At 42.1% G+C, this 25,899-nt stretch overlaps 1 pseudogene; it reads left to right on the top strand.

Annotated features, from left to right (window-relative positions):
* The window catches only part of LOC117493128, a 35,603-nt pseudogene that overhangs the window by 1,315 nt on the left and 8,389 nt on the right, over nucleotides 1-25,899 (top strand).

Genomic DNA, 25,899 nt, shown 5'->3' with positions numbered 1-25,899 from the left:
TAGTATATAATAATAATAGTATAATAGTATATAATAATCTATATGGCGCTGATCTTGTTGTTTTCTCTCTCGTGTGAGTTCCACACATTCACTCTACGGTGTTGTTTACCTGCGCGAGCTGATGACATCACTACTTCACGTTAACTTTTTTTTCCCTCAACTTTGTGTGGAAAAATGCGGGGATTATGCGAACTTTTAATAAATATGCGCCCTTTTAAAAATCTGCGCCATTTTGCTGATTATGCGGTAAATTATGCGATCGCATAATCGCGTTTTTCTGGAGGGTCTAGTTAACATAAAACGCCTCATTCGGTTGCCAAGGTAACGAATCTGATTTCTCCTGGTTAAACAGCCCCCTCTCGCGGACAGTCTGAACCATTGCATTTTATACTTTTCTTTATTTATATTAATGACATTTTTCAAACTTTATATTATTAAAAAAATATTAAACATAGATACATCAGAAGGTTATATAAATAAAAGTGTATGTGTACTATTTTCAGTGAAATTAATATATTAATAAGCATCATTTATTTAATGTTTTTATTGTATTTGGAGACACATGATCGATTGACATATCATTCTATTGAGTGACCCTGAAATAGCAAAATAAATAACAGACAATTGGTGATAATAACAATAAATAGAGAGAAAATGCAAACTAAAAACAAAACAAAATAGCACACAGGGGTTGTTTTCAGTTTTATGAAAAAGAAATGAAGAAAAACAAACATTCTGGTCATAATAATAATAATAATAATAATACTAATACTAATAATAATAATAATAATAATAATAATAATACATGTTATTTATATAGCGCTCTTCCAGAGGCCTGAGGCCTGTACTACGAAGCCGGATTTTCGCTTAGAGAGCTAACTTCAGGGAAAACTCTGGGTTTCCGGTCCTACGACGCCGGTTCTCTTCTTACCGGGCTAGATCTCCATGGTAACTTATGCTGAACGGCAAACCTGCTCCGGAGCAGATAAGAGATCAACTCAGTGAAAGCACCGCCTGCTGACCAATCAGAGCTCAGTGTGCGGAGTTTAAAGCTATCAAGTCATATTACAGGATAAAGGAAATACAGAAAAACTGCCATTGCAGGAAAGACGGCCGGCAAAAATCAACTGACTGTGTGAACGTGAAAATTCATAGAATATCCCCTCCCATCTTCAGAGCAATCTGACAATTATAACATTAGCGTCACCTGTTACGCACGGCCCGCCCGGTACCGGGCGGAAAAACACGTTATTTGCAGGAAACAACGTCTAAGGAATGTTAATATTTAATAAACTATGAATGTTTTATATCCATGTAACGGGAAGAAACTCAGCTAACTGATCTTTTTAATTTTTTTTCTCCAAAAAAACCCCACAATGCTAGCACTCAGCCTCTGAATTAGCCACCAGCGAAAATAATTAACCTGAAACGGCACTTAAACTCACTCATAACTCCCTTATTACTTATCCTAGATGCAAAGCCAACCACTCGTTTTCAGTGTCCTGGAGACACTGAATCTGTGGGTGCCCTCCTCAACACTCAGTGATAAACATTCGCGACGCGATAAACGAAAGCGTACATCATAACATGTGGAGCTAGGTAGCTAGAAAGCTAATATGGCTTACCTTGGTCAAAACTGGTCTTCAATGGCATTCAAACGATAAAAAAACGATACTGCAGTTAATCCATAGGTTCATCCTATGTATCTGTGCCTTCTTTGAAATTATTTCTGATAATCCATAAGCAATAAAACGGCTTTTTAATTTCCAAACTCCAGAAGGACAAAATCTGCAAAAATAGTTTCATTTCTAGACGCGTAGCCCCCACCTTTTCTCTTTACAATGAGTGTGTGAGTGGGCCTCCCCCTTCGATTCTATTGGCTCTAACGGTCAGAAAGGTGTGTCAACGATCCCAATCGAGTAAGGGGGGCCAGAGATAGGTCAAATCCACCCAAATGACCCCAAAAGTGGGGGTTTTTGGCTAAATCTCTCTAAAAAGGTCAAATTTAACTTGTTTTGCATCAATCTTGATACAGGGTACTTATTATATGTTGTACTTTGGATTCCTAAAGCTTTTAGTTTACTAACCCATTATCCAAGGGTAGTTTTCACTATCTGTAAAAAATAATTTTTGGACGGACACTATAATTTACAGTTTTTTACTATGTAAAATCTGAATTTTTTTTTAAATAAAAAACATTTATATTGATTCTGACACTTCTACATCCAACTCACAGATGTAACCTTGCTTTGATAAAATAAATTATTCATATAACCCTTTTAGAAGTTAAGTTGTAGTCATTTGTTTTGGGAATGTCATTTTCGAGCCTGAAACATGAAAAACAGGCTCGGTGCTTAACAGGTTAAGAAAGCTTACTTAAATATCTGCCACAACATAAATAACCGGATCAGAGTAACATTAAGTACAGTCCGCGGCACTGTGAGTGCAGACGTTGATGTGTCCCATTATCATTCATATCATATCACATCATAATGTATCATATATTTCCTTATTTGAGTCAGCTTCTTGAGCCGTATCTGGCCGTGCAACACTCACAGTGTCACATACTGTATGCAGAAGTATTATTTTAAGCAACACATTAAGTTGACGAAACACTCGAGTGAAATTCTCCTAATTAAAGTCAGATCCACTCGTGTCTTGGACGGGGCAGTGATATCATAAACCTGTTAATGTACGCATTCAAACGCTTTTTCTTTTACCAGCTGTATTCACCTTGCAGGTGCAGCTATGTGGCTTTTATCCTGGATAAAGTGTTTAAGTCATGGTCCGTGGCTGGCCCAACACACGAAAAAGGACACACTTTGGACTTAGTATTATCGTTTGGACTGTCTGTATCTGTGGATGAAATATGTGCAGCAACGCGTATCTCAGACCATTTACCGGTTCTGTTTACAACCTCGATCCCTTCCGCAGGAGTCGAATCACGTGCCCCTGCGCGTCGTCTGCGTTCAATTAACCCCTTGACTGCCTCACAGTTTTCTGATGTTTTTAATGCTTCTCCTATCTGTAAATTAGAGGTGAACTGTGTTTTTAGTGCTGATGAGCTTATCTCCATGTTTGACTCAACATGTACACTAATACTGGATTCTGTTGCTCCTTTTACGCTTAGACGCACCAAAGTTCTCTCAGAGCCATGGCTCAATGACTGTACTCGCGCTCTTCGAAGCACCTGCAGGCGTGCAGAGAGAAAATGGAAAAAGGATAAACTCCATGTCTCCTTAGAAATCCTTCGTGCTTGCCTTTCTGACTACCAGACGGCAGTCAAAGCAGCCAAAACAGAGCACATTTCTCTGCTAATCTCCAAAAACAGCCATAAACCTCAAGTTCTTTTTAATGTCCTCAACTCTATCATTAATCCCTGTGACATTTCTTCTATTGTCCCATCGACTACTCTCTGTGATAAGTTTCTTACATTTTTTATGGAAAAAGTATCTGCTCTTAGGCTAGCCCACACTAGTGCTATCCCAGATCCTGCTCCTTTTCTGTGCCCTGCTGTCCTCGACCACTTTGAGCCTGTGGCCGACAAACTGCACCTCAGACAGCATTCCCTCTCGCCTTCTCAGAGATGTTTTAGGATCAGTTGGAGCAAGTATTTTATTACTTATAAATACCTCTCTTAGCTCAGGATGTGTCCCAGCTGCCTTCAAACATGCCGTGGTTAAGCCACTACTTAAAAAGAAAAATCTCGACCCTTCCATTCTCGCAAATTTTAGGCCCATCTCCCAGCTACCTTTTTTATCAAAAGCCCTGGAGCGAGTAGTCTACGCCCAGCTGCAGTCTTTTTTAACCACGCATGGAATCCATGAAGAGTTTCAGTCTGGCTTCAAACCCATGCACAGTACTGAAACAGCCCTTTTAAGAGTTTTTAATGATCTGCTCCTAGCCGCCGACTCAGGTAGCCCAGCTGTCTTGGTGCTGTTAGACCTGACAGCTGCCTTCGACACTGTGGACCATAGCATCCTGTTGTCACGGCTTGAACAGTCCGCTGGCATCACAGGCTCTGCCCTTGCATGGTTCAGGTCCTACCTGACAGACCGTAGCTTCTCAGTGCAGCTAGGTGCCTTCTCCTCAGCCATAGCCCCTCTTACCTGTGGGGTTCCCCAAGGCTCGATTTTGGGCCCCATCCTTTTTCTACTGTACATACTGCCCCTAGGTTCAATTCTCACAAAACACAACATCCCCTTCCACTGCTACACCGACGATGTACAGATCTATCTGCCACTCAATTCAAATGTTAACTCATTACAGCTATTGATGGACTGCTTAGCAGAGATCAAATCCTGGCTGAGCCAACATTTCCTCAACCTCAATGAGAGCAAGACTGAGGTTATTTTTTTTGGACCCCAACCTCTAGCCTCCCAGGTTGATATTCTGGGCTCCCTCAAAAATAATATCCTCCCCTCTGTCACGAACCTTGGAGTGACCTTCAATAGCGCTTTTAAATTCGATAAGCAGGTCAGCAGCGTAGTCAAAACCTGCTTTTTTAAAATACGACTATTGGCCAAGACTAAGTCGTTTTTATCATTTGAGGACCTGGAAAGGGTTATTAATGCCTTTGTTACCTCGAGGTTGGACTACTGCAACGCTCTGTACGTGGGTATGGACCAGGCGTCTATTAAACGCCTGCAGCTAGTCCGGAACGCAGCTGCACGTCTACTCACTGGCCACAAAAAGCGTGACCACATCACCCCAATTCTGGCCTCACTGCACTGGCTTCCAATTCGGTTCCGAATTGATTTTAAACTCCTTTTATTTGTTTTTAAAGCACTAAATGGGCTGGCTCCGGCCTATATAGCTGAACTCCTCCAGCGCTACACCCCAACAAGAGCTTTAAGGTCTGCTGACCAGCTGTTGCTGATAGTGCCCAAGACCAGGCTCAAAACCCGAGGGCACCGAGCGTTCGCAGCAGCTGGCCCGAGGCTCTGGAACACTCTGCCCCTCCATGTGAGGTCGGCCCAGACTCTAGGGGTTTTTAAATCTACTCTTAAGACACACTTCTTCTCCCTGGCCTTTTAGTCAGAGCGGAGCACGACTCCTGACTTTTCCCTGTGTTTTCTTTTTAAATATCTGTTGTAATTTATTGTCTTTTATTGTGCTTATAGAAATGTGTTTTTATGTGATTGTAGTTATTACATGTACAGCACTTTGGCCCGACCAAAAATCGCTTTTAAATGTGCTCTATAAATAAACCTTGATTTGATTTGATTTGATGGATGTTTAAAGTTTAACTTCTTCATATTTGACTAATATTAAAGGTGGGGTAGGTAAGTTTGAGAAACCGGCTCGAGATACACTTTTTGTTATATTCCATATATCTTAACATCCCGCTAGCAATGATTATCTTAAGTGCTTTGAAAAAAAATCCATAAAAAAAATTCATCTGTGGAAGCCGTAGTGCTGTAAAAAGCACGACCAATCATTTTAGCCGGCCCGGCTAAAATAACTGGATGGCCTACCTGCCTGTCAGCCTTCCATCTGTGCACAAACTTATCTCGTGCCCTCATTGGTCATGTGCGCGTTCGTGTGTGTTGGAGGAGGGGCTCTGTAAGGAAGTAGCAGATTTCTTCCGGCTGTGTATTTTCAAAATCTAGCGATCTCGAGCTGGTTTCTCCAAAATTACCTACCCCACCTTTAAAGTTCACTTTTCATTCAGGAAGTATGACGCTGCGCTGTCAGTACGCGTGTCCATGTTTGAGATTGGTCAAATGCTCCAAATACCACCCCTTTCATGTGAACGCGCACCTAACTAGATAGGACACGGCTGGCTTGAGCGATCCACTTGATAACCAGCGTCGTAGTGCAGTTTAGCGAGAGCGCGTATGTTTTGGATTAGGCCAACCGGCTAACTCAAACATATCCAGGTTAGGAAAATCCGGCTTCATAGTACAGGCCTCAGGACATTCGGGATCATGGAGTTTGAACACTTGGACAGTTTCCCCCTCGGAGGAGTGAACAGGAAAAGCCACAATTCACCGTGGCCGCAGGCGGAAACTGATTGACTGGAGCACATCACAGCCAGTTGAGGCGGTAGGCACAATTGCGTTCATTCTGTGTATTTTTATTTTGGAACACAGTTTGGAAGTGCTGCCGTTAGTCCATTGGGGACTGTTATTTGGCCTGTTTTGTGCGTGCTGGTTATGCCGATATCGGCGAAGGTTTGGATTTCGGGAATTGTTTGTAACGTGCACAGTTGTGATCACTGATCAGGCACCACGCACCACATCTTGTGACAATATTGACATTTGTGAATACTGTTGTGTGCATATTGGAACATGAAGTGCACTGTAAAAAAAGATCGTAATTTTACAGGAAATAACTACATTTTTATAGTAATTATCATGTTTTTTTAAATAACTTGCAAAATCCTGTAAAATGACAGATATTAACTATAAATTAACAACCCAAAACATTATTTTAAGTCTTTTGACAATAACAACAAATAACGATTATTTCATTTTTTTTACAGTAAATTTACTATATAATATTTACAGTATTTTTGCACTTTCAGGAAATACATGCAGATGTACGTAAAATAAAAAGTATTATCTGTAATTAAATATGTAACTCGTAATATAAAAGTGTATTACTATTATAAGACTTTAAGATATTTCTTTGTAATTTTAAGGTAAACATAAAACTGTAAAAAAAAGCGTCAAACAAAAAAAATGTAAAGTAAAACATTTTTACATAAATCATTTTCTCAATATTCGATTGAATCCACCACAAACACAAAATATCCAATGTTGAAACAAAAGTAAATAAATATGTTTTCATTAAATTCCTAACTTACTATATTGTAAACATCTACAGTTGACAATATCATTAAAATAAAAAATAAAAATCTTAGAAAGTGGAGAAATCTCTGCAGGGAGGACCCAGGTTTAAAACACACACTGTTATTTACTCAACAATAAGTCACAGTTATCCTTGTTTTATTTATGTGTTCTGTTGCTGTGTTTTTTTTCCCATTGGTCAATATACAGTAATAAGCCTTAGTCTTTCATGCAGTATAATGTGCATGGTTTTCGGATTCTGGCCGACAGCCAGAGCTACGGCACTTGAATTGGAATTCAGCCATAACACGGCAGACAAGTCAGGCATGTTTGGAATGAGTCCACAACACTCCTGATTGGTTAATATAAACGTCATTGAAGAAACCTGCCAATGAGAACTGCCCGCGCCTGTTGTTCACATTTGAAACATTCACGTCAGTTAGAGCGGGTCTCCTCCTGCGGACGGAGCTACAGCTGTCTGCCCCTTTCACACCGGCGCTTTTCCAGCTCCGGCTCGGAGCTGCAGGAGTTTATGGATTAATGGATTAATATCGGGATCGTTTTACATCTACACGTTAAATATGAGCATCGGGACGTCAACAAAGAACAGAAGACTTGAGATCTGGTGAGTCCTGCAACTGTAATGGAGTTAAACATGTATTTAGATAATCCTTAGTTTGTGAATGTTTTATTTTTTATTTAAGGTTACGTTTCTTCTTCTAGTTAGCTGAGTTTGCATCATTAATAGGTTGTTAAATGTTAAGAAGCCCTGAGATGCTGTTTCTTGCAAGATGTTGCGCCCAAACCTGGTTTAACAAGGTGGCTGCTAACGTTAGCTTACAGTTTATTGCAGTGCTGCCGCTCCACCTCTCGTCTCCACACGGGAGAATTACACATAAACATGCTGCGGGGTGTCACAGTGTTGTCGCCAAGTTTAATGTAAAGTTTCACAGCTTTCTTACAGCGGAATCCAGTTTGTTAATGTTAAGTAGCCAACAGCTAGCATAGCATAAACAGCTAACCGCTAACGTTCGGCTAACTTGCTAGTTAGCTCTGCTCTATATATTACAAGCTAACATGACTAGCTAATGTCACACTGTGTGAACTAAAATACTTGTTGTATTACTACATCATACATGCTTGGTCCAAATCACTGCTAAAATTAATTATTTTTGAAAATGTATAGTAAATAAATACTCAGCCATGCATGAAATAACATAGCAAAAGAATACGGGCAATGTTTGACCCATGTTGTCCCTTAGAAGTGTAGTGATACAAACATGATTTTTATTCAAAAAGTAAGAAAGTAAAAATTAGAATCAACCAAGCATATCTTCCCCCTCGAAATCCCAGTTGTACTTCGCTAACATGGACTAGGTCATGTTAGACAAGCAATCCAGTGGTTAGTTTTAGGGTAAGCTCCATTGTTTTTTTTGTTTTTTATTCACTTTAAGAGAAAGGGATTTCAGAAACAAGTATCACAAGTTTGGCTCAAGGTAAAATTAACAAAAGCTAACTGTTGTTAGACTATTGGCGCGTTTCCACTACAGCGCGCAGCCCGGTTTAAGAGGGCTGTGACGTCAGCGGCCCGTTTGTGGTTGCGTTTCCACTTGGCCTAGTACCGGCCGGCTGGTCCTAATTCTCAGTTTTTCTGGCCTCATAAAATCGTGGGGCCAGGGCCAAAGACAACCGGGCTGTGTTTGTGACGTCAACGCTCTCGGCTGCTGATTGGTCGGAGAGAATCGTCACAATCTGCGCGCGAGATAATCCATTTTTACAAACAGCATTTTTGTTAACGGAGGAGCTACAACAATGGCAAAGAAAAGCACACCATGGTCGGTCGAGGAAGTGACGACGTCCATTATATTGCAGATGATAAGGTCCAGCGGGTGCTCGACGGGACAACTCGCAATATCAAAGTCTTTCAGGAGGTCTCTACACAGACACTGGACTCTCCAACGGCGTTACTGGAGTCTGCATGGTACGTTTTTGCTAACGCTGTGTTATTTGCTTGAAAGCTTTGTGTCCCTGCTTTGTGTCCCTGCTTTGTGTCCCTATCTGTTTTAAAGCTCACTTCTAACAAATAAGTCTATTTTATCCTTACATTTATGTTCGACAACCCCGATGGAGCCCCGAAGGCTAGCTAGGCAGATAGCATTAGCGAGAGCTATTGTTTGCTAACACCATATGTGCCATTGTTTACGTTCAGTTTGTCTTTTCTATAGTTGTTGTTGCTATTTATAGTATTGTGCTGCAGTAGTTTGTGGAATTTACAAGTCATGTTTCTGTTCTAGATGATTACATTGGGACTAGCGAGGAGGAACAGTTCCGAACAACGTCCTCTGCATCAACAGCACAAACCGAGGAGGAGACGATCTGGCCCTGCAGGAACGGCAACTGGCCCAGCAGAATCAATGCCATGTCTTATCTTATTGCTTGTTGATAAATAATTGCACCCACCAGCGATCGCACAGAAAGATGGCATCATCTAGGCGTCCCTCTGCAGTCAGAAATATCATAAACACCATCGTCCACAAAGCACTGTACAGGGGTTTATGGATTTAAGAGAATACTTATCACAGTGAAACCTTTATCATCTGTTGCAATTAAAGCAAATAAGAGAATAAATACTTGGTTAAATAATACATTTTAACTCTTTAGCAGGACAACTCTGCATACTGTTTGAAATTGAGTTTGCTAGCTTGAGGTCCTCCTCTAAAACATAACATTACATAATGGTATTAAGAATACATGATAAATACATGTAGAAAAATTACTCAATTGTAATACCCTCGTTGTGCTAGACTCAAACACATTCCTTATATATTTCAAAGAGAAGAGAACAAAAGAAAACACCTATACAAAGAGAGCGGTGCACAGCGCTTAATATTTACTTGCACTATATTTCTGTTGATCTGGGTTATTGTGTTGCACTGTTGGAGGAGCCTGTGACCTAAGATGTTCATTGTCATAACTACACTAGCTATGTTCGTATGACAAAATAAAAAACCTTGAACCTTGAGGCTGTGTCTTTCAGACAAACCATCATAATCATATTATTTTATGCTGTGGATACTTTAGCCTCCATCCATGTTAACAATTTTTTACACTTGCATTTATGAATATAGTTCTGTTGTGTTTTACACTTTTGTATTTATGTTTATAGTTTGCTTTGATATTTGCTTAATTTATTAGATTATTATTATGGGGGCAGTACTGGTGCTTGAAATTCAAATATTTACTAAATAGTCAATTCTGATAACATTTTTTTGGTTTAAATAATTTGACAAACACATGTATGTGAAAAAGAAAAGATGTATTTATGTTCAATACAATGAATATTTAGGTATTACACGTAGGTTTTCCTCAGGCATCCTGAAGTTCTCCACCCACTGAGTGTGTGAAAGATGGAACAATCACATTCCACCACTCGGTAGCTCGGTCGGTAACTTCTGAAATACACAAACAAAAGCATACATATTTTAATACGTAAAAGTGGTAGCTACAATTAATTAAATACTTGAAATACTTTGGTCGTATAGGGAGAGTGAGCCTAAACACATTGCTAGTTAGCGAACGTTAGCTTACCAAGTAGCATTGTAGTTAGTAGTGATTCGAGTCGTCCTGTAGTCTCTGCGGCGTAGGAGGACTGCCCGAACTCTCGCGTCAGCTTCTTCTATACCTCGTCTTGCTATACGTCGCCTCTTTCGAAACAACTCTTGTCTATTTCTTGTGATAATAAACCACACAGCAAAAAACAAGCAAACGATCGCTTTCACATCTCCATTGTTGTGTCGCATTGAAGATGACGTCACGGCAGTTTTAAGCAGCGTCGCTCCGCCTACACTGTTACTATAGATACTGACCCGGTTCCTAAACTGTAATGGAAACGCGCCACAAAGTGAGCTGGTCCTAACGAGGCCGGGCGCGGCCAAAGGAGGCCGAGCGGGGCCGAGCGAGGCTGTGTAGTGGAAACGCGGCATATGTTCCCCCCTTCTAAACTTATGAAATAATCAATGCCCTTGGGATGCTCTCGTGTGTGTGTGTGTGTGTGTGTGTGTGTGTGTGTGTGTGTGTGTGTGTGTGTGTGTGTGTGTGTGTGTGTGTGTGTGTGTGTGTGTGTGTGTGTGTGTGTGTGTGTGTGTGTGTGTGTGTGTGTGTGTGTGTGTGTGTGTGTGTGTGTGGTGTGTGTGTGTGTGTGTGTGTGTGTGTGTGTGTGTGTGTGTGTGTGTGTGTGTGTGTGTGTGTGTGTGTGTGTGTGTGTGTGTGTGTGTGTGTGTGTGTGTGTGTGTGTGTGTGTGTGTGTGTGTGTGTGTGTGTGTGTGTGTGTGTGTGTGTGTGTGTGTGTGTGTGTGTGTGTGTGTGTGTGTGTGTGTGTGTGTGTGTGTGTGTGTGTGTGTGTGTGTGTGTGTGTGAGATTTAGGGGATCTATTGGCAGCTGCTGATAATAACATCCATCATTATGGTTTACTAATAGTTATCACTTCACTTCCTCCTCCAGCACCTGGACACAGCAGGAACCTACGCCAGGATCCTGTTTGTGGACTTCAGCTCTGCCTTCAACACCATCATCCCAGCTCTGCTGCAGGACAAGCTCTCCCAGCTGCAGGTGGATCACAGACTTCCTGTGAGGCTGGGGAAACACGTCTCTGACCATCAGCACCGGTTCCCCTCAAGGCTGCGTTCTTTCCCCTCTGCTCTTCTCCCTGTACACCAACAGCTGCACCTCCAGTCACCAGTCTGTCAAGCTCCTGAAGTTCAGACGACACCACGCTCATCGGACCCATCTCTGGTGGGGACGAGTCTGCCTACAGGTGGGAGATGGACCATCTGGTGACCTGGTGTGGGGAAAACCACCTGGAGCTCAACGCTCTCAAGACAGTGGAGATGGTTGTGGACTTTAGGAAGAACGCAGCCCCGCCCGCCCCCATCACTCTGTGTGGCTCACCATCACTCTGTGTGACTCCCCAGTCACTGCTGTGGAGTCTTTCCGCTTCCTGGGCACCATCATCGCCCAGGACCTCAAATGGGAGCAGAACAGCAGCTCCCTCATCAAAAAAGCCCAGCAGAGGATGTTCTTCCTGAGGCAGCTGAAGAAATTCAACCTGCCAAAGACGATGATGGTGAACTTCTACACCTCCATCATGGAGTCCATCCTCACCTCCTCCATCACCATCTGGTACGCTGCAGCCACAGCCAAGGATAAGGGCAGGCTGCAGCGTGTCATCCGCTCTGCAGAGAAGGTGATCGGCTGCAATCTGCCATCCCTCCACGACCTGCATGCCTCCAGGACCCTGAGGCGGGCAGGGAAGATAGTGGCCGACCCCTCCCACCCTGGACACAAACTGTTCACCCCCCTCCCCTCTGGCAGGAGGCTGCGCTCCATCAGGACCAATACCTCTCTCCATCAGGACCAAAACCTCTCCATCAGGAACAAAACCCCTCTCCATCAGGACCAAAACCTCTCTCCATCAGGACCAGAACCTCTCTCCATCAGGACCAGAACCTCTCTCCATCAGAAACAAAACCTCTCTCCATCAGGACCAGAACCTCTCTCCATCAGGACCAGAACCTCTCTCCATCAGGACCAGAACCTCTCTCCATCAGGACCAGAACCTCTCTCCATCAGGACCAAAACCTCTCTCCATCAGGACCAGAACCTCTCCATGAGGACCAAAACCTCTCGCCACCTCAACAAGGCCCCCCCACTGACACTTTACCTCATCCACAACGCAGACTCTATGCATTACATAATGGAGATCACAGGATGGTAAATAATGCAATGTTTAAATATTGCTTACTGCACATATTTTATATTCTATAATTTATTGCATTCTATTTCGATGTATATTACTGCTTTATTTTATTGCTATCTTACTATATTTTTATTACAGTGTTCTTAATATAGTTCGCTATCTGTGTACTTTTTTTTATTTAATTTTTTTAATTTATATGTGTATGTACGACACCTAGTCAAATTCCTCATACGTGTGAAAAACCTGTTTCTGATTCTGATCTTTTTGTCCTCTAGGTTGCACTGCCACGTCTACAGTAGCGCAGAATGGACAGAGGAAACATGATTGGGCCTCAAGTTTTTTGCAGCCAATATACATTCTACAAACTTGGGATAGGAGGGTGAGTGAACAAGTTATCCATTGGTTGGAACCTACATCCCCATTGTTAGACGTACTAAATCCTGCACACTGCTCCTTCAAATTGACAATGTGAACATATGTCGCCATTTTGTAATTTCTGTTATTTTCAGTTGAGAATGTTTCAAAGTACTCTTAAAAAATTCAACTTACTTTTTGTTTCTACTGTTTATAAGTATGATGTTTAAATATGAAATGCTGTATTCATTAGTTTTCATATTTTAAGTTTTCAGAGTAATTGTTTCCGACAGAACATTTTGTGATGTCTTTTCATTGAATGTCTTTGATTGGAAAATGTTAGAAAAAAGCTGTAAAATAACAGTATTCTACCTGTAGAACTTTAGGTTCTGTATTTATTTTAGTGTTTGATCATACAAATCTAATAAAAAAAAAAGTAAAAAACAGTTTTTCTCATCCGAACTTTATTTAAGGTATTTGAATGTAACATTTTAAGACAATGGATTTTGAAAAGAGAGGAAAGTTTCCTGTAAAATCGTTAAGGACAATTTCTGTATATTAATTGCTTTTGCACTTTATTTGAGTATTTTTACTTTAATTTTATGGTTTTTGTTTGGCAGCCGCTGCTGCCAGTACTTTGACCGTTTTTTTACAGGTTTTTTGCACGTTAAAGTATTAGTAATGTACTTTTATTAAAGGTTATTGACTGTAAAAAGAGAGGATAAATCTGTAAAATTAGAGTATTTGTACGTTAAAGTATTAGTAATGTACTTTTATTAAAGGTTATTGACTGTAAAAAGAGAGGATAAATCTGTAAAATTAGAGTATTTGTACGTTAAAGTATTAGTAATGTACTTTTATTAAAGGTTATTGACTGTAAAAAGAGAGGATAAATCTGTAAAATTAGAGTATTTGTACGTTAAAGTATTAGTAATGTACTTTTATTAAAGGTTATTGACTGTAAAAAGAGAGGATAAATCTGTAAAATTAGAGTATTTGCACGTTAAAGTATTAGTAATGTACTTTTATTAAAGGTTATTGACTGTAAAAAGAGAGGATAAATCTGTAAAATTAGAGTATTTGTACGTTAAAGTATTAGTAATGTACTTTTATTAAAGGTTATTGACTGTAAAAAGAGAGGATAAATCTGTAAAATTACAGTGTTTTCCTGTAAAATCTTTAAGGGCAATTCCCGTAAATTAATGGCTTATTCACTTTATTTCAGTTAAAGTATTTTACTTTAATTTAAGGGTTTTTGTTTGGCAGCCGCTGCTGCCAGTACTTTGACCGTTTTTTTACGAGTTTTTTTTTTACAGTGTGGTTGCCTGTTACAAATACCTAGGTATCTGGCTTGATGATTGTCTCACTTTTAAACTTCAGGTCAATAACCTGCTTAAAAAGCTGAGGGTTAGGCTAGGTTTCTTTTTCAGAAACAAGTCCTGTTTCTCACTTGAAGCCAGGAAAAGGCAAGTCACTGTGACCTTTTTACCTGTGCTGGACTATGGTGATCTGCTTTGTATGAATGCACCTGCCCATTGCCTGAACAAGTTAGATGCCGCCTATCACAGCGCACTGAGATTTGTCACAAATTGTAAAGCACTTACACATCACTGTACACTGTATACCAAGGCAGGTTTGCCATCACTTACTGTACGGAGGCTCAGTCATTGGTACACGTTTATTTATAAAGCCATGTTGGGTAAACTCCCGTATTATATCTGCTCTCTGATAACACAGAGAGTTGCAAGCAGCTATTGTCTGAGATCGCATGATGTAGTGTTGTTACATGTGCCACGAGCAAGGACTGTCTTAGGTAAGACAGCTTTTCTGTGCACAGCTCCACTTGCTTGGAACAATCTTCAGCAAGAATTGAAACTGAGCAATTTCATTCCTCTGCATGTTTTTAAAGCTAGGCATCTACTTGATGCGCCGGTGAAGATGGCCGCATCGTCTTTGTGCTCCTCTCCAACTTTGCCCCTTTTCGTATTTTGTACATATTTATTTTACTTTTGCCGTTTTACTTTTAACATGGTTCGCAACATGCAAGCCGACCGCACCTACTCTGCCATACAATATAGCAGAGAGGAACTTCTTCAATTGCGAAACTTCGTGGACAATAATAACCCTCCGACAGACAATGGAGATTCGCCATGGCTACCTGTTGCTGTTCTACCTGAGAGACGCAAGAAGAAGACAAAGCGAGGGTGCCGGGCCGGGCTGCTGGTCAGACTGAGGAAACGAGAGAATCGACCCCCTCTTCCGAGTATTCTTCTGGCTAATGTTCAATCCATTGAAAATAAGCTAGATGAACTCAGAAGCCGCATTGCTTTTCAACGGGACATTAAGAACTGTAACGTGTTAATTCTCACTGAGACTTGGCTCAACCCCGCTATCCCGGACTCCGCCATTGTTCCTGACGGATTCTCTATTTTTCGTCAGGACTGGACTGCTAACTCGGGGAAAAGTAAGGGAGGCGGTGTGTGTGTAAACAACTGGTGCACAGATGTGAAGATTATTTCTTCGGACTGTTCCGCTCATCTAGAGCACCTCATGATCACATGCCGAGGGAATTCACATCTGTTGTGATAACAGCAGTGTATATCCCGCCGCAGTCGCTCGCCGACAACAACACGGCACTCGATCAGCTGTTTGGGATTATTGATAAAACCGAGACTTCACGGCCAGATGCGGCGTTCGTTGTGGCCGGAGATTTCAACACCGCCAACATGAAGAAGGTCTTGCCAAAATATTACCAACACATCAGCTGCCCGACGCGCGGGGGAAACATACTGGACCATGTTTATTCCCCTTTTCGAAATGGATATAAGGCTCTCCCTCGCCCTCCCTTCGGCAAATCAGACCACATCTCACTGCTGCTGCTGTCTGCTTACAAGCAGAAACTTAAAAGGGACAGACCGGTAACAAGGACAGTACAGCGATGGTGCGAGGAGTCAGATGCAGCACTGTAGGATTGCTTTGCATCTACGGATTGGAGTGTGTTTGAGGACAATAACATCAACACACACACGGACACTGTCATCTGCTACATTGGGAAATGCATCGATGACGTGGTACCGAAGGTTTGTGTACGAACATTCCCAAATCAATAGCCCTGGATAAACTGCGAGGTGCGCGGCAAGCTGAAAGCGCGCACTATCGCGCACAGAGCTGGAGATTTGGAGGAGTACAGGAAATCTAGGTACGATCTCCGGAGAGCAATTAACAATGCAAAGAGACAGTACAAAGAGAAGGTGGAATCTGACTTCAAAGGCTGTAACACCAGGAATATGTGGGCGGGACTAAGAACAATGACAGACTACAAAGGAGCAGCGGGGGGTGCGTGCGCATCTCTCCCAGATGAGCTGAACAGTTTTTTTGCACGCTTTGAGAGCAGCCAGGCTGTGGAGGTACAGAGCGACCAGGAGCTACCCTGCCCTTTTGTTTTAAACAGGGCAGATGTGTGTAAATCCTTTAAAAGGGTTAACCCACACAAGGCTCCTGCACCTGATGGCATCCCTGGCCGTGTTCTCAGGGTGTGTGCAGTTCAGCTGGCAGAGGTGTTCACAGACATCTTCAACAGGTCCCTGTTGCAGTCTGTAGTCCCCACATGCTTCAAACACTCCACTATCGTTCCTGTCCCGAAAAAGACAATAATCACCTGCCCCAACGACTACCGCCCAGTAGCACTCACTTCCATCATAATGAAGTGCTTTGAGCGGTTAGTCAAATCATTCATCACCTCCTCCCTCCCTGACTCTCTGGACCACCTGCAGTTTGCCTACAGAGCAAACAGGTCCACAGACGACGCCATAGCCCTCACCCTCCACACTGCCCTCTCACACCTGGACCCGAAGAACAGGAACACATATGTGAGAATGCTGTTCATTGACTACAGTTCAGCCTTCAATACCATTGTGCCCTCCAAGCTGGCCATCAAGCTCAGAGACCTCAGGCTCAACAGCGCCCTCTGTGACTGGATCCTGAACTTCTTGACGGGCAGACCCCAGGCAGTGCGGGTGGGAAACATCACATCCTCCACCCTGATTCTCAATACCGGTGCCCCTCAAGGCTGCGTGCTCAGCCCTCTCCTCTACTCCCTGTTCACTCACGACTGTGTGGCCACACACAGCTCCAACACCATCGTGAAGTTTGCTGATGACACGACCGTCATCGGCCAGATCACAGACGATGATGAGACGGCGTACAGAGAGGAGGTCGAAAACCTGACATCTTGGTGCCAGGATAACAACCTCCATCTCAACATCAGCAAAACAAAGGAGCTGATTGTGGATTACAGGAAGCAGCAAGGAGAGGGACACGCCCCCATCGCCATCAATGGGACTACGGTGGAGAGAGTCAGCAGCTTCAGGTTCCTTGGGGTCCACATCACTGAGGACCTGACATGGACTCTTCACACCACAACCATCACCAAGAAAGCTCGACAGCGGCTCTTCTTCCTCCGCAGGCTGAGGAGGTTCACAATGGATTCCAGGATACTCTGCAACTTCTACAGGTGCACGATAGAGAGTATCCTGACTGGCAGCATCACAGCCTGGTACGGCAGCTGCACCGACCTCAATCGTAAGGCTTTACAGAGGGTGGTGAAAACTGCACAGCATATCACCAGGACGGAGCTGCCATCCATGGAGGACCTTTACTCCCAGCGGCTCAGGAAGAAATCACTGCAGATTATCAAAGACCCCCATCACCCCAGCCACAAACTGTTCTTTCTGTTGCCGTCTGGCAGACGTTACCGCAGCATCCTGGCAAAGACAAGAAGATTCAGAGACAGTTGCTTCCCGCGGGCAGTGAGACTGTTAAACAATTGAACTGCTGAAACAACTTCAAAACATTCATCTGCTACTCAGTAATATGTATCTAATATCTAATATATATCATTCCAATAACTTGTATATAGACTCGTACTGCACTATTCCACATGCTCACTTTATTTTATAACTATTTTTCTTTTTGTATTGCTCTTGCTATCTGTATTGTTATTATGTTGCATTGTTGGAGAAGCCTGTGACATAAGATTTTCAACAACATAATTACTCTGTAGCTATGTCAGTTTGACAATAAAGAACCTTGAACCTTGAACCTTGAAGTGAAATGCTCATTGAAACTATGGGTACTTGTAAATGTCGATAACTGTAAATGTAGCCTGTAAATATAATGTATGATGTCCTTTATTGTTTTATGTTTGTTTTATGTTTCATGTGGAACCTATTTGCTGCAGGTCTCCCTTGAAAAAGAGATCTATGATCTCAAGGGACCAATCTGTTTAAAGGGGACCTATCATGCAAAATGCACTTTTGTACGTCTTTTATACATGAATATGTGTCCCCGGTGTTCCAGGGAACTCACCAAGTGTCAGAAAACACAACCCTCTCTATTTTCCTCCATACCCAAATCTCTAAAAAAGGGGCTGCAACGAATCTGATAAAAATTGATCCAGATTTGAACACTGTCCTGACGTCAGGACAGTGGCGCTACGGCTATTGGGCCAACTCCACCAATCAGGAGGAGACAGCCACGGCCATTGCCGTTCGAAAGCGCTGGAGACGCTGTAGTACATATGCCAGGCCTGTAGATGGTGCTGTTCTCACTGAATCTGCCTAAAGCAAAAAAATGTCAAATTGAGCAAAATGAGGCATGGCTAAAATGCATGATCTGTTTGGTATTTTGAAAAAAAAAAAAGTATAAATATGCCTTATATAGGTATGGTTCTACACTATATTATTCAAATATAGCATGATAGGTCCACTTTAAATAAAGGTTTGAAATGAAATGAAATGAAAAGCCTTCAAGTCGTTTTCTGGACCACTGGAGGACATCAAGCTGTGTATGTTACATTTTCAAATTTGTTAGCATTCTTTATTATAATGTGAGTCCTGTTTGATGTTAACGGTATCATACACTCCTAGCTGTGCGACCGTACACCGAAGAGATGTACACGGATGAAACAATGACAGTTTATCAAGTGCCAATATTCGGTGAGTCCTTCCCCATCCTTTTGATGTTCACTTACACTTCTCCTTAAAGATCTCCTATCATGCTATTTTAGGCATATATTATGGGTCTCAGATATATAACAATATATAAAAAACATGTCTATGATGTGTTTTGCTCAAAATACCAAACGGATCATGCATTTTAGACATCCCTCATATCCCTTTATTTCAGCCCTATTAGAGAATGACTGATTATGGGTCCTTAGCTTAGCTTGTGCCTGCTCAGAATTCTACGAGATACAGCTAAATGCTGCCGTGATTAAATGCCATATAGATTATTTCTGAAACAGTATGGAGCTCAAATGCTTTTTCTCTTGCGGGTTTTCCACAAGGTGAGTTCTTTTTTTTATTTCCTGATTTTGTACACATACTCTCTCCAGTACAGGTTAGCTCTGAGTGTTAGCGATGCTTGCTAATGTAAACAAAGACCATAATATGTCCAAAACATGTCACACATTGTTTCTGATAGCAAAGTTTCTGATAGTGCCGTGGGCGTAAAGCCAGCCCACATTTCAGATATGACGTCATATCTGACGCAAATCTGGATCAGCTCTGTTTTTAGAGATTTGGGTACGGAGGAAAAGTGAGAGGGGTTTTGTTTTCTGACAATTTGTGAGATCCCTGACGGTGTGTCAGGGCCAGGGGACACATATTTATGTATAAAGGACATTAAAAAGTTGATTTTGCATGATAGGAGACCTTTAAGTGCTTTTGGGTTTGCAGCTGAGCTAACTCTTTACTGTCTTCACTCTGCAGCACAGTTGAAGGCTGACGACAGATCGATCTCCCCCAAATCAGGGAGGAGCAGCCCGTCCCGCAGCCCTCCCTCCCCCAGGAGAGACGACTCCTACAGCAACAGCCGTGGAGACAGTCCAGGTGAGGCCAGGAGACTAAAACGCTAACATTAGCATGCTAAAGTATGGATGTTTTGCAGGTATATTGTTTAACGTTTACGTTAGCCTATTAGCAGTGAACACAAATACAGCTGAGGCTGATACCTAAGAAGGTTTTGGTTCTTAAATTGATGTACTGGACAGCATTTTACCAGAGTCAGATGATGACCAGCGTTGACGTGAGTTTCACATTTTCTGGCTGCTAGCATGGCTTGAAAAGTCTAACGGCAGACTCTAAATATGCCCACTTTTTCGCGTTTACGATTTTATTTGGTCTGATATCAGGCTAGTAAAGGGCTGCAACCAACAACTATTACATTATTGTCTTATTGTACTACTTCTAAACAACTTGACATTTAAAATAAACGTTAGCCTCTGCACTTTGCTTTGTTGTTTTGTTAATCAATGTTTCAAATGCTGGAAAAGAGGCATCGTCATTTCCTGTAATTCATGATGTGAGCTATACAAGGTCCTATCATAGAAGACATGAGTCATAACATAAAGCCCACCAATGGATAACCTATCAGGCTCTCCTCTCCTCTTTCTCTGCTTCGATCTCTCAGGCAAAAAGCACTTTCTTTCAAGATAAGATCCAATCTTCCTATTCCAATCCCAAAAAACTATTTTCCATCTTTTCCACCCTCTTAGAACCCCCCAAAGCCCCTTCCCCCTCTTCCCTTCTGCCAAGCGACTTTGTTAACTACTAAAAAAGGTTGATGATATTCGCTCTTCTTTTTCTGACTCACCTTTACTCACCGCTGGGTCACCAGACCCTCCCTTCACCCACACACTAACCTCTTTTTCCCCTCTCTCTCCAAGTGAGGTTCTTCCCCTCATTAGAATGCCCGTCCAACCACTTGTCCTCTGGACCCTATCCCCTCAAACCTCCTTCAGACTATCGCATCTGATATTCTACCGTTTCTCACCCATTTCATCAACACTAATCTAACTTCTGGTCACTTTCCAAACAGTCTCAAGGAGGCAAGAGTAAACCCTCTCCTAAAGAAACCCACTCTCAACCCGTCTGATGTTATAAACTACAGGCCTGTCTCTATCCTCCCGTTCCTGTCTAAAACACTTGAACAAACAAACAACTCTCCTGTTATCTCCATCAGAACAACCTTCTGGATCTGCACCAGTCTGGTTTCAAGGCAGGTCACTCCACAGAAACTGCCCTCCTTGCTGTCTCTGAGGAACTGCACACTGCTAAAGCAGCCTCCCTCTCCTCTGTCATCATCCTTTTCGACCTGTCTGCTGCATTCGACACGGTGAACGATCAGATCCTCCTTCGCACTCTCCAAGAACTTGGAGTTTCAGGCTCTGCACTTTCCCTCCTCACCTCATACCTCAAAGACCACCTACAGGGTAACTTGGAGAGGGTCCGAGTCCGACCCTTGTCAATTAACTACAGGGGTCCCTCAGGGCTCTGTACTTGGTCCCCTCCTCTTCTCCTTGTACACAAACTCGCTCGGATCTGTCATAAGCCCGCATGGTTTTTCATACCACTGCTACGCTGACGACACCCAATTCATTCTGTCCTTTCCCCGCTCAGAGAACCAGGTCGTCGCACGCATCTCTGCTTGTCTAGCGGACATCTCTCAGTGGATGTCTGCTCACCACCTCAAGCTCAACCTTGGCAAGACTGAACTGCTTTTCCTTCCGGGAAAAGATTGTCCCACTCTTGACCTAACAATCAACATCGGCACCTCTATTGTTTCCCCGACTCAGACTGCAAGGAATCTGGGTGTGACCCTAGATAACAAACTGTCCTTCACTGCAAACATCGCTGCTACAACCCGCTGCTGCAGATACACGCTTTATAATATCAGGAGGATACGTCCCCACCTGACCCAGAAAGCGACGCAGATTCTGGCCCAGGCTCTCGTCATCTCACGCATAGACTACTGCAACTCCCTCCTGGCTGGTCTACCTGCGTGTGCCATCCGACCTCTGCAGCTCATCCAGAATGCAGCGGCTCGTCTGGTCTTCAACCTTCCAAAATGTTCCCACACCATGCCGCTCCTCCGCTCACTTCACTGGCTTCCAGTTATTTCTAGAATCCACTTCAAGACAATGGTACTTGCGTACCATGCTGCGAAAGGATCTGGCCCTTCCTACATCCAGGACATGGTTAAACTGTACACCCCAGCACGTGCACTCCGCTCTGCATCGGCCAAACGGCTCGCTGCACCAGCACTGCGAAGGGGACCCAAGTTCCCATCAGCAAAAACACGTCGGTTTGCTATCCTGGCTCCAAAATGGTGGAATGAGCTCCCCATTGAAATCAGGACAGCACATACAGATGGAGCATCTTATTTCAGACAGTTTGAAACGCGAGGGTCGTGATTGGTCCGTGATTGGTCCGTGATCGGCCTGTGATCGGTTCGTGATGAAGAGCCGGCCCCCAGTCTGACTTGATACCGCCCCCGTGATAAATACATTTAATTATTGTGAAGCCAGCTGCAATGGATCATTGATCCACCAGGGGGTGCAGTGGGGTTCCACACTGGAGCTCATGTGAAATCAACTTCGATACAGTAAGCTGGATGTACAGTATGTCTGGTACTAATGTATAGCGGATCTTTGTTAAGATCCATATGTCACGGATAGGATCATAGTCTGTGCTAAATAAGACATGTAATCATTTACAAAACATCACCATGTTGTTATTTAACAAAATAATGTTGTTTAGTTGAAAAAAACGAACGAGAGGAAATGCAGCCGGCTCTCCCGATTTTTAATCCTAATTTAATCATCATCTTCACCACGATCATTTATGTTTATGTTCGCCGAATTGACATGAAATCACTGACAAATATGAATATTCTGTATTCAACTTCATTGAAACGATCAGGATGGGTGTTATTTTTCCCCACAATGACCAAGTCGCTGCAAATTATCCCGTTTATTACATGGCCACATTCTCAACAAAGTAACGACATGACTCCCTATCTTAATTGAAATGCTTTTATGGATTTAGAAAATGTTTTTATTGATTTAAAAAATAGTTGTATGTATTGATTTAAATTGACATGCATCCGCTAAGAGAAATAGTCACTAGACACTTGACACAGTGGCTTTAGGCAAAGCAGAAAAAGAACACTCAAACCGAGAGATGAGTTATTATTACAACGTGACTTCACTATTATTTAACAACTGTTTTTATTGGGTTCTTTTATTTGGGGTTAAGTATAGGTGAATTGCACTAATGTGGGAAGATCGTGATGTCTCCTCCGATCTGCTTTATGATATTCTTTCTCCCGCTGTGTAGATTGGGGGACCGCCGTCCTCTGTCTTCAATGTTCGACATCGCGTGAAACAGAGGATTTTGACATTCTGTATTCCTTGCTTACTTCCTTAAACCTTTTCTCCTCCTTATCTCTTTCATGACTTTTTATTTAATGCTTTATAACAGCTGTAATAGTTCGTTTAGAAATCCTAGAAACACTTTTACGGCAGCTCTCATTTACGGTAACTCCTTCTGACGTCATAGCTACCCACGTATAATATATAAACAAAGTCTTGGCTTTCAGAATATGAAACTTTTATTTCCAAAATCACACGATAAATACATTTGTGAAGCTTGTAAAGGGAAGATGACAGGCACCTCTCACTCGCAATCTGCTCCTCCGCAGCGCCGCCCCCCTCCCTCCGGCTGAAATTATGAATGTACAGTAAGGCATAGTAATCATAGATAACACGGCAGGGTCCGTTACAGTTTGTTTTCATCTGATTTCAAATAAACAAAGTCTTGGCTTTCAGAATATTAAACTTGTTTCGGCAAATTTAGATGATAAATTCAACTATGAAGCTTGTAACGGCATAATTACTTAAGCGGAGAACGGAGTAATTTAACGTTACAGCAGCCATAACAACAGCCGGTGTTTATTTTATTATTATATATAGTCGTTATTCATTTGTTTTAAAGCTCAATAAGGAAGATTTAAACTTTCACACACGTTGACCGGCGAAAAACTCTGCCCGGTTCCCTCGGCCCGCACCACGTTGAATAAACAGAAGGCTGCTTTTGTGGAGGAAGTTACAGCGCTACGTACAGGCTCGGCATATGCAGCTTTTTCCAGCGGTATCCATAAATCTCTTAATTTTGACCTCAAAGTGCACCAGATTGATGCATTTAACTTCAATATAAAGAAAAACATCTTCTGTTGTAACAACAATAACATTATAAATAGTAACATAGCTGAACATGGTATTGCACATTTAGCTTTCAGTGTTACTGACCTGAGATGTTTTTATTACATGAATTAAGGTGACTGAGGCTTTTTAACATAGACTTTTCAGTGTCCCACATACCCACATACCATTCACCATCCCCCACCCCCCTACTGTATGTTGATTTTTGACTGTTTGCCTACATGTAAATGGGTGGCATTTAGTACCTACCCCCCTCTGAGTGAATACCTGTTGTACCTGTCCGGGGCTAAGCCCATAGGATGATGCTCTGATGTCATCACCCTCGTACATTTGTCATATGTTTACAAAAAACGATGTTAACACTTTCTCGTTCTTAATATATGCTATATTTAGGGTCGATATGTGTTGAATTTACTTTAAAATAGCAGATCACTGTGACCGGATATAGTTTTTTCGGCTTAGTGAACGTGTGTTCCTTCCCCCCCGTTGACAATTCACGAGCGTCTAACTCTCTCTCTAACCCCTGGCCTCTGGAGCAGAAATGAAAGAGTTTTAAAAAAAATTACGTTTTGGTAAGTTTTTAGGGAAATGTTGTAATATTGCAACGTTGGCCTTAGGTGGGAGCAGAATTTCTGTATTTCTACTCACATTGTCTGAATAAATATATTGAACAACTAAGGGTTAATTTGCAGGATTGATTGCTTACTTAGCCCTATATCAGTATATATCATTTATTAAATAGTAAGTCGCTTTGGATAAAAGCGTCAGCTAAATGCAATTTATGAAAGCCTCACTCAGGATTTTTTTACCAAGTGTAAAGTTATTTAATATATAAAGACTATATATTATTGAATTACAAGATTATATATACTTTATTTGTTCTAAAATATTGATGTGTTCAAATGCTCTTCTAAACAAAACTGAAAGTCCATGAAAAGCTGTCGTCCTGTTTCTGTGAAGGAAGCGCCATCTCCTGGTTAAATCCTGAAATTGAAAATCTGGCAACGCCCTCTTGGAAAATAGTGGGAGGGCTTAACATTCTCAGATACTGGTCTTTGGCAGGTCTTAGGCAGGTAACTGCAGGTAGTAGGCAGGAAGCAGTAAGCTGGAGTCTGAAATAAGATGCTCCATCTGTAGCTTGCACATCTTCCGGCGCAGACTGAAAACTCATCTCTTTCGACTCCACTTCGAGCGATAGAATTACTAGCAAAGAATTGCTAACAAAGCACTTATATACTAATAAAGGACTGGCTTATCTAAAGCCAGTTGAGTAGCACTTGAAATGTTTTAGCTATATGAAACCTGATGTACTTATATGATTCTGTTTTTTTCAAGTTTGTATCTTGTTGGTCGAATGCACTTATTGTAAGTCGCTTTGGATAAAAGCGTCAGCTAAATGCAATGTAATGTAATGTAATAACGAAAACTCATTGCCAACATCTTTGATAATCGATGAGTTGATGTTGCAGCCCTAGTATAATAGGAAGTCTCAAATCATTAATTGGGTGTTGATGGACGCTGTTGTCCCACAATGCAATGCAGGGTGGGAATAAATAAGCTGAATTCAGCTGGAATTAACTGATATTTCAGTGATATCAGTGATGTGTGACTTTTGTTTCTTCTAATGTCTTGTAGGTGAAAGACGAAAAGCCACGAGAGACACGTCTTTGGTTGTTTCCTACGTCTGCAAGGTAGGAAACTTCAGAAATTATGTGTGAAGTTCACAGCAGGGAAAGTTGTATCTGACTTTCTCCTTTCCATCCACAGCTTCACCCAACGAAAGGAAACTTCTTAGTCGCTCAAGCCAGGGAGCTGGGTTTGCCTCTGTGAGTGGACTTTAAAAAAAATACAAAGTCAACAGAACAGATGATTGATCTGTTAATAAGGGTACTATGCAGACATATGGGTGCATTTTCACAGATTTGATTTATTT

Source organism: Trematomus bernacchii, unplaced genomic scaffold (assembly GCF_902827165.1).
Source record: "Trematomus bernacchii unplaced genomic scaffold, fTreBer1.1, whole genome shotgun sequence".
Lineage (NCBI taxonomy): Eukaryota > Metazoa > Chordata > Actinopteri > Perciformes > Nototheniidae > Trematomus > Trematomus bernacchii.
The sequence above is the reverse complement of the archived record's forward strand: the minus strand, read 5'-3'. Positions and strand labels throughout refer to the sequence as shown.